Source organism: Beta vulgaris, chromosome 8, assembly GCF_026745355.1.
Source record: "Beta vulgaris subsp. vulgaris cultivar EL10 chromosome 8, EL10.2, whole genome shotgun sequence".
Taxonomy (NCBI): Eukaryota; Viridiplantae; Streptophyta; class Magnoliopsida; order Caryophyllales; family Amaranthaceae; genus Beta; species Beta vulgaris.
The window spans coordinates 58097279-58108058 of NC_079209.1; positions in this window are offsets into that span (position 1 = coordinate 58097279).

A 10780-nucleotide genomic window follows, 5' to 3' on the forward strand; every position below is an offset into this window, starting at 1 on the left:
GATTGACGTTGAATGCTTCATAAAAGAGAAGGGCATCACATACAGGAGTATAACACAACTACACAAGAATTTAATGCATTTAATTCCTTAAATTAGATTAATAACAACAATAAATCACCATAAATTCCGGTAATATCAACAACAATAAGGAAAAGTGCATATGTACAATATCTTATCCGTAAATAATGATAAAAAAAAGTAACTTCAAATTTCATAACTAGATATCACAATTCAAATGCATTTTTTAAACTAAGGTAATTAAGTAGAAGCCGTTTGTTATTATTTTTTGCTTTCAGTTTTCAGTTTTTTTTTTTAAAAAAAAAAAACACGAAACCAAAAAAAGCGATTTTCACTTTTTACTTGTTAGTTTTCAAAATCATCATGTTCTCAATAAATTTGATTAATTTTTTATTCATTATAGAACATATATCATATGACTTTGAAAATCAAAAAACCAAAAAATAGAAAACCACAGTAATATCAAACGGGTCCTAGTTATTAGTTAACGCTTTATTTGGAATCTATGTAATATTATAATGTACTACGTTTTTGTATTAAGCTTCACTTATGTACATTGTACATGCCTCTAATTAAATAAAAAATTGTACAATATTTGGTCTTTGCCTCGTTGCTGAACTATGGCATAAGAAGGCACTAAGGCATGCATATGATTTCATTGTAAGTCCTATGAGGCAGATGAATTTCAATTATTTGAAAGAAATACATTATGGTGTATTATTGAGATTTGCATAGTTGCATGATTTGGATCCAAATCCGAGCATGTGTGTGTCATTTGTTTTGATATTTCATATACATGATTAATTAAGAAAGAGAATATGCATGTAAAGTTATAAACATCTTAATATTGATTTAAAATATCCCCTTTCTCATGAATTTAATTAAAAAAAAAAAACTTTGGAAATCCAATTTAATCAAAATTTGTTGCAAGTAAATTCTCGGTTTGTAAGCGATGATAATTTAGACATTGTTCCCCATTATTTAATTTCATGTATCATTGTGCGACAAATAGGAAATTGCTATTTGGGAAATAAATTTATTATTTCGAACTATCAATTTTCTACTATATATAGTATATATAATTATGAATGTATAATTTCATATATTAATGGCCAATTTTATGTCTTTATAAACGTGCAATTAAACTGATACGATTGAATCGCATATCTATGTGGAGTACTATATAAGAGTTTATTTCTTGATAGTATATAATAGGAATTAATATTCCTTAATTGATAAAATTATAGTACTATATACAAGTATATTACATACTCATATTTACTTAATCTAAACGGACACATAAACCATAACTAATAATAGTCAATAGTCATATATCACTATATCATTTTCTTTAAATCGAGTAAATCATACTAAATATTATAATTGATTGTAATGCTCCTTTTTTATTTCCTTTTACAAATTGAGTGATTCTTTTTGGAATAAATGATTCTATGATACAACCTTTGACCGACTAATTTCTAATAAACCAACCTTTCAATTAATCCTGAATAATGCAACCTTTATATCCTTCTTATTTCTAGTGAGTTAAAATGACTTAAAAACATCTAAAACATTAACGCTTTACATTAGAAGTAGAGGCATGTAGCCATGTAGGCAAGGGAAGGAAAAGATGGACGAGTTGGAAAACGTAGCTTACCAAATACCAAATAAATAATTGATTATCAGCACGTCATAGCTCATTAAAAGCAAATAATCCAAAAAGATTGTATTATTCAAGAATAATGAAAAGATTAACTTGTCAAAAATTAATCGGTGAAAAATTATATTATTAGAATCAATTATTCCTTTTTATTTTCCGATTATGATGTCTTATACCAATATCTTATAAGTGCTCCCCCAAACACATCAATAAAAACATAATACTACTATTACACTTTAAATCGTTATATACAACTTAAAGTTAGTGGGCAATTAAGTCCAAAGTAATGAAAGAACAAAAGACAAGATGTCGTTACTTTAGTTCACTGATCAAATTTGATGAAACAAGTTTAATAATTAATTGGTTCAAGGTTTACATCTTTAGCACTTTTTCCGCTATTTTGTTCACCTGGTAACGATGATCATTATGCGATGTCATTGATTTGGGCCGACTCATAATCATTAAAGTGCTTTGTTTTCCACTCCCTTGTTTTCTCCATGGCTTCTTTGGACATAGGAGCTAATTTTAACACTGGTTAACTTATATATTGGTTTTTTTTTTTTTTTTTACATCGAGAAATTTACATTAATGAAAAAGTAAGTGTAACTCAATGCTAATACAATCAAGTGAGTTTCATTGACAATCCTCAGAAATGAGATGTGACAATCTATTTCTGAGGATTGTCAAGGTTTCATATCTCAACAGATTTCCTTTTCTATCAGGTCTTTTTTACTAAGATATACTCCATCTGTTTCATATTAATTTTTACACTTTGATATTTTATACTATTCACAAATTTCACTTTGACTACCATTTGTAATTTATATGCGGATGAAAATATAGTCATGTGGAATCTTGTTAGATTCATCATAACATGTATTTTATTATGTACTTTTTATAATTTTTACAAATACAAAACTAAAGATATATATCCTCAAAGTTCTGCATTGCCATGCGTGAAAAGTGTAAGTGTGTAGATTAAAATGAAATGGAGGGGGTATAGCTCAATTCCACCACCATAAATCCATATGGAACTTGAAATAAATGAGTTCTTAATACTTTATACATGTCGGAATTGAAACTAATTAATTAGGAGATACTGATAGGGGCTTAGGCCCTGTTTGACACTAGCATTTTAGGTAGCGGGTAGAGGTTGGACAAGTCAAAAAGCTACTTAAAGAAAATTACGAGTGTTTGACAAGGGAGCGATAATTATGATAACGGGTAGAGATTAGGGTAGATTAAGGGTAGCTTTTGTAAAACGTTACAATAGGTAACGTTTGAAGCACATAAGCTAGTGTTTGCTGCTATTGCATTCATTATGCTTTTGACCAACTCTTTTTTCTTTTTTTTAATCAATAAATTTATAATAGAATTGTGTAAAATGCTTTTAATTGTACTATCGGGGAGTTTTTTGTTTTTTTTTTCTTTTACAAAAGGGCTAGTTAAAATTTTATAATATTTTATGACCGAATCACAAGATATCTAAGTTAATCTAGCTATTATAAACAAGATACATGCCCTTTTTTCCTATGATTATTAGTTTTATTAAAACGTTTAGTTTACATATATATTTCAAAAGTTGATGTATGTTGTGTTTTTTGATAGAGAATATATATAGGCGTACAGAATAAGTATATTATTACAAAATATACATAGAATATTACATATACTCTTTTTCTTATAGGAGTGTATGAAATATACTAATGGTTCAAATATGACATCATACATACATTCGACTCTATACATATACTTCTCTTGATTTTTTTAGTTGCTTCATTTCTCCTCAAGACACTTATCAATGCACAAATTATACCTTTAATATCTCTAATTGTACATAAGTAAAAATTATAAAAAGTTGATATTTGGAAAGTATATATATTTTGAGACGAATCCAACAAGATCCCACCTGATTATGGTTTTTCTTATGAAAGAATAACCAAAGACGGTCGGACTACATAAGATGAATAGTGCAAAAAGTCAATATGTAACAATTAAAAAAGGAGTAGGTATATTTTATAAACGATGACCATTTTGCAAAAAGTCAATAAGTTTTATTGAGAATTAATCATTGAGTTTAATTATTATATATACTACTTAATCAAATTTTTATAAAATTCTATAAGTAAATGTATATGTCCTTTTTTGTTTTTTGCAATTCTTACCGCTATTTTTGCCAAACACTTATATATATTTTGAACAACTACTTTAACGCTAATTGCTAACAACGACTAGTTGACCGTTGATAGCTACCTCAACAGCTAAACGCTACTGCAACAGCTAACAGTTACTGCAACCGCTAGTTTTGCCAAACAGAGCCTTAGTTGAGAAATGAGACCGCTCTAAAACCCCATGACTACTCTTAAGACTTTGAAAAAGAATGACCATACAACGTAGATTTTTAACAAATATAAGAACACATATAAAAGAAGCCCGAAAAGAAAATCACAATAAGATTAATATCATACATTTGTCTAACTATCACTAGGGGAAAAAACATAAAGGGCTGCGCAGGAAGGGCTGCGCTTTTCGTAAAAGCGCAGCCCTACTAAGCAGAAGGGCTGCGCTTTTTAAAAAAAGCGCAGCCCTACTAAGCAGAAGGGTTGCGCTTTTTAAAAAAAGCGCAGCCCTTCACTAGTAGGGCTGCGCTTTTTTAATAAAGCGCAGCCCTTCTGTAGGTAAGAAGGGCTGCGCTTTTTTAAAAGCGCAGCCCTTCTGCTTAGTAGGGCTGCGCTTTTTTAAAAAAGCGCAGCCCTTCCTGAAAAAATTTGAAATTTCGGAATCGCGGGCTTTGAAATATTGAGCGGGGATTCGTCAAATATATTATCCCTCATTCTCTCTCCTCTCTTACGTCCCTCATTATTCCTTTCCTCCTTCTCTTTCATCCTCTCTTCTCTCTCATCCTCTCTTCTCTCAAAAACTCCCATAAACATTTGCGACAAAAACCTTGAAATGATTTGCACTAAACATGGCGACGGAGTCCGATTGCCTATTGTGATACCTTTTCGGAAGCGGAACGGGCCAACGAGTCAAACACACCGCTACGCCGTGACGTTTATGCTTTTTAAGCCATCCGAGTTCGTTTAAGCCTCCAAATAGGCATTTTAAGTTTTTCCGAAATTTTTTTTTCCCTTAAATTATGTATTAGGGTTTTGTTTTACGGTTATTTCACAAGGTACCCTTGAGTTCTTGTAAAATTCACGTGGTACCCACAAAATTTTCAAAATTCACAAGGTACACCTCAGTTTCCGTACATTTACACCGCATACCCTATTTCCTAACAGAAGTCAACTCTCCGTTACTGTTTTATGACTTCTTTGCCCTTATTGTATTAAATCAACTATTCCGCCTACTGACCCCATTGAAGATCAAAAGACTGAAAAAATTCGACCCTTCATCTTGTTCTCCTCCCCTGTTATGAGCTATCACGCACCATTGTCAACAGTACCCTAAATTTCTTCCCAAAATATCTGCAACACCGTGCAATCAGCGTTAAAAGAAGGTAATTTCGTCGCAACAGTACCCTAAATTTCAGCGTCGTGCAATTGAAGCGTCGTGCAATCTGCAACAGTACCCTAAATTTCAACGTCGTGCAATTGAGTTAAAAGAAGGTAATTTCGTCGCTTTCGATTTTGTTTTAGAAGTGCAAAGATGAAATCTTTAGAATGAAATAGGGTTTTTCGCAATTTTCATAAAATCAAAAGTAATTAAGCAATTTTGATGATTTTAATGCTTTGATGCTGTATAAAATGTGTGTTTGTGAATGTGATTTGGATAATATCTCACGAACATGTTCATGTGCCACTATATTTTGTGAAGATGAAGAATCTGACCCCATAATTTTTGTTGTCACTCTCAAACTGTAATCATTGAAATGTGTATGCGCAATTTTCTATGAATGATCAAATTTCACCTTATTTCACCCGTATAAGAAAATATAAATGCATATATATCCGAATTTCAGATTACAATTTTCTAATATTTATTATAGGATCCGAAATATAATCAAGCGCATGATCAGTCAATCAGTAGGGATTAACACACAAAGGAATACACTGCTCTCACATATATATATGCAAGGAAAACATAACTAGCCTTTATAGCTTGGCAAGGGCTAGTTTTTTCATTTTAAAAAAATTGGGTATTATGTGAAATAAGTTCAATATCTTGGGTACCATGTGAATTTTGAAAATTCACTAACGGAGAGTTGACGAAATAGGGTATGCGGTGTTAATGTACGGAAACTGAGGTGTACCTTGTGAATTTTGAAAATTTTGTGGGTACCACGTGAATTTTACAAGAACTCAGGGGTACCTTGTGAAATAACCGTTTGTTTTATGTATTTAAACATTATTAGGTTAATGTTTGGAGGTAGTTCTTGTATTTTCAGATCTATAATGTTCTTGTATACTTCTCTTTGTTTATATATTTGATTAATGTTCTTGTATACTTCTCTTTGTTTTGATTAATGTTCTTGTATACTTCTCTTTGTTTATTTTGATTAATGTTCTTGTATACTTCTCTTTGTTTATTTTGATTAATGTTCTTGTATACTTCTCTTTGTTTATTTTAATTAATGTTCTTGTATACTTCTCTTTGTATATAATTTCTTGTATTTTCATCTTTGTTTTGATTAATGTTCTTGTATACTTCTCTTTGTATATTTTGTTTTTTGTTCCTTTTTTTCATTTTCGTTTCATTCTTTTTATTGTTTTGGGTTTAGTATTTTCGTTTCGCTTCTCTTCTCTTCTGTTTAATTTCAGAAAATGTGAGATTATGAGTAAAAAAATGTCAAAAATTTTTTTTTTTTTTTTTTTGGTAGGAAGGGCTGCGCTAGTTAGGAAAAAGCGCAACCCTTCTAGCTCAGAAGGGCTGCGCTTTTTCCTAACTAGCGCAACCCTTCTGGGCTAGAAGGGCTGCGCTTTTTCCTAACTAGCGCAGCCCTTCTAGCTTTTTTTGAATGATGATAGTCTTTTTCTTTTCATTCAAAATATTATTTATATGAATGAACCAGGATGTAACTCTTCTCAAAATCACACATCGCAGTATACTAGGCCCTCTAATTCTTTAAGAGGTTTATCTAAAAAATTCGCGATATAACTAGGAAGACGTTTCAAATACCACACGTGGGTTACCGGGCATGCCAATTTAATATAGCCCATTTGATACCTTCGTATTCTAGAATCAACAAATTCGACTCCGCATTGTTCACAAAATTTTGGGTCCTACTTAAAAAGTGAACGGCTGCTGTCAAAAAGCGCAGCCCTACATGCCTTTTTTAGCGCAGCCCTTCTTCATTTTTCCACTAGTGTATAAACCTAATATTGTTAAAGCAATAAGGAAAAAATCAATATAACGTAGCTTTTGAATTTATCTTATATTATGCACATTTTCTTTATAATTTACCAGTTTGATTTTCGCTCTTACCAACACGGAATTTTGACTATTATCATCTCTAATTATCAATAAATAAACATTGGAGTACAAAAGGTTGATATTTGAAAATTTAAGTTAAAATGTATATAACTTGTGTATTAATCGCAAACGATAGTTAAAATTAAAATATGTGAAAAGTGCTTATATATACAAAGTATATATAATAAGATTAATAGTAAAAAGAAACAAAGAGAGTGCTTTTAGATATTAGATATTAGAAATTAGAAAATAATAACTTATGATCATTATCAATATTATCTACCATATACTGTTGCGGGCTGGTCTCTTCTCCACTTGAAGCCTTACAGATTTGATGAACTTGTGAAGTTGTGACATTAAATGTGTTTGACTAATTAGGTCCAGAGTCCAGACAGTAGCTGTGATCTGAAAATATATCACATGCCATTTTACAATAATAAATACTTCTTCACATTCTAAAATATACCAGAATTTATATGGACTTATGGAGCATTTCCGATTCTTTTTGTCAACGGGCATCTAGACCACATGACTTCATATACCATATTGATTTGACGATTTGTGTATGTATAGTTGATTAATTTTCCTTCGCCAAGGATATAAAGTACTACCAGGGGCGGACCTATTAAGGGTCCTGGGTGGCACGTGCCCCACCAAAAAAAAATCGGATTCTTTTTACTTTTAACGGTCAAACAGATTTTTACAATAGGTTACCATTATAACACGCACAAAACATAGCATATAATGCAAATTGGTCCAGTTACATAAAAGATTGTAGTTGTTGCTGCCCTAGGTTCGACTCCCTCTACCTTCACTTTTTGTTTGTTTTTTTTTTCCCTTTTTTTTCCTTTTCTTTCTTTTTTGCTTTTGTTTTGTTTTTTTTTTCCTTTTTTACTTTTTTTTTTTTTTTTTGAGGGGAAAAACGAGCACACATATTATAGAAGATCAAGCTCCGCCAAGGTTTTAAGGCCTTGCGGGAAAGAGTGAGTACAAACATGATCCAACCCAACAACCGCCTCCCATCTAGCTACAGAATGGGCTAACGTGTTTCCTGCTCGTTTAACATGAGCGCAATGAAAAGAAGAAAACAATAAACTTGCATCAACAATATCATCCAAAATAAGGTACATAGGAGCAGCACCCTTTTTGCGAGCCTGGATATCTTGAACCACTTTTAATGCGTCGCATTCGAGAATCACCTTCGTCAACCCCAGCCTGTGAGCAATTTCAATCCCAAAACGAGCTGCACCTGCCTCCGCGAGTGATGGAGCCCAGTTCACGTGTAACCGCCGAACACCTGCCGCCACCAGCATACCCCATTCATCTCGAGCCACCATTCCAAATTGCACATCCCCATCGTGTCTTATGTGCGCATCAACATTAATCTTTACACAAGATGGAGGAGGAGGTTGCCATGCCACCATCGAAGACACCCGAGGAGGGAGATGATCCAAGCCCCCTCCTATCCCCACTTTCTTGGAATAAGTTCGGTAGTCCATCGTCAGTTTAATGAATCCCGCCGCAATGACAATTGGGTCAATAGTCGCCTGCTCTTCGAAAACCTGCTTATTCCGGCAGAACCATGCAGCCCACACAAGAGACGCAAAAGAAGCGAGTTGGGTTGTATCCAACTTAGCAGCCAGCCACATAAATCTCTGCGCAAACGACCCAGTAGGAGCAGCCACCAACACGCTAGACATTTCCCATTGCCTCCAAATATCCACCGCTGACTTGCACTCAAAGAGAGTATGCATTATGGTCTCATCCACCACTCCACAAACAGGGCACCTACTCGAGGAACGGATGTGTCGCCTATACAACACACTCATGGTGCCCAAGCTCCCCTTACACGCTCGCCACAAGAAATGACGAAGTTTCGGGGGGCCATCGACCTTCCATACAAGACTCCAAATATCCCGATCCCCATCGCCATGAAACAGCTCCCAAGTGCGAAGCTTCCCCATTCTCCCAAGCCAGTACCCAGAGCGTACCGTATAAATCCCATCCGAAGTGGGCCACCAGTAACAGGAATCCCCTCGCCAAGATTGAGGGAGAGGGATGTCAAGCACAGCTTGTCGTTCTTCTTCCACAAACACCGCATCTATCATATCCATATTCCAGCACATATTAGCATGATCCAGCAGCATTGAAACCCGCAAATCCTCATCAATTTGGCCAGAAGGAGTTGGTACAAAGTGTGCACTCATACCACCTAGCCAAGAATCCTCCCACACCTTAATCGACTCCCCATTGCCCACCCGCCATTTCAACCCTTCGAGCAGTAACGACTTGGCCCCCCAAATACTGCGCCAGCTATAGCTTGGGTCAAAGCCCCGACGAGCCTCAAAAAAATCCGAATTTTTAAAGTACCGCGCCTGCAGCACACGGTGTAGGAGAGAAGAGGTGTTTGTGCCGAGCCGCCAGCCTTGTTTGGCAAGTAAGGCTTGATTAAAGCACTTCAGGTCTCGAAACCCCATTCCCCCCATTGATTTCGGCAAACAAAGAGATTCCCAATTATGCCAATGAATTTTCTTCGATGAACCATTGGTTCCCCACCAAAATTTTGCAAGCACCGCATGAATTTCGTCAATTAAAGTGTCAGGGATTTTGAAAATACTCATCATATATGTTGGGATTGCTTGAGCCACCGCCTTAATGAGTACTTCTTTTCCAGGTCGAGATAATAACTTTTCTTTCCACCCTTGAACCTTTTTCCACACTCTTGCCTTTAGGCATGCGAACACCACTTTCTTCGATCTCCCAATGATGGTAGGCAACCCTAAATACTTTTCATGTCTGTCCACCTCTCGCACACCCAACGTTGTCACAATCTCTTCTTTTCTTCTAACATCAACACACTTACTAAAAGCTACTTCTGTCTTGTTAAAATTCACCTTCTGACCAGATGCTCTTTCATACGTTCTGATTATATCAGCCACTTTAGAGCACTCCCGAACATTAGCTCTAGCAAATAAGATGCTGTCGTCAGCAAAAAAAAGATGCGAAATCATTGGGGCCCCACGTCCAACATGAACACCATGGACCAATTTCTCCCTCGCCGCTTTTTTAATCAACCAAGAAAACACATCAGCACATATAAGGAATAAATAGGGTGATATTGGATCACCCTGCCTGAGCCCTCTAGTCGGAATTAAAGAACCTGAGATGCCACCATTGTACTTGAAAGAGAAAGATACACTAGATAAACATGTCATAATGCGATTCACCCAACTTTCATTAAACCCCATCTTCAGCATCACCCTCTCTAAAAAACTCCACTCCACCCTATCATACGCCTTGCTCATATCCAGCTTAAGCGCCACATTTCCTTCTTTACTGTCCCCCCTTCTCTTCATAGCATGGAAAATTTCAAACGCTATCAACGCATTATCAGTAATAAGACGTTTAGGGACAAAAGCACTCTGATTTTCCGAGATAATATCACCTAAAAAGAATTTCATCTTATTTGCAAGAGTTTTAGAAATAATCTTGTATAAAACATTACACAAGCTAATGGGTCTAAACTCTGTCATCCGCTTAGGGTCATTTACTTTCGGAATTAAAACAATACATGTGCGATTTACCTCTTTCAAATCAATGTCCCCACGCCACCAATTTTGAACAAACCGAATCACCTCCGCGCCAAGCACCCCCCAAAACTTCTGAAAAAATAAGGCATGCATCCCG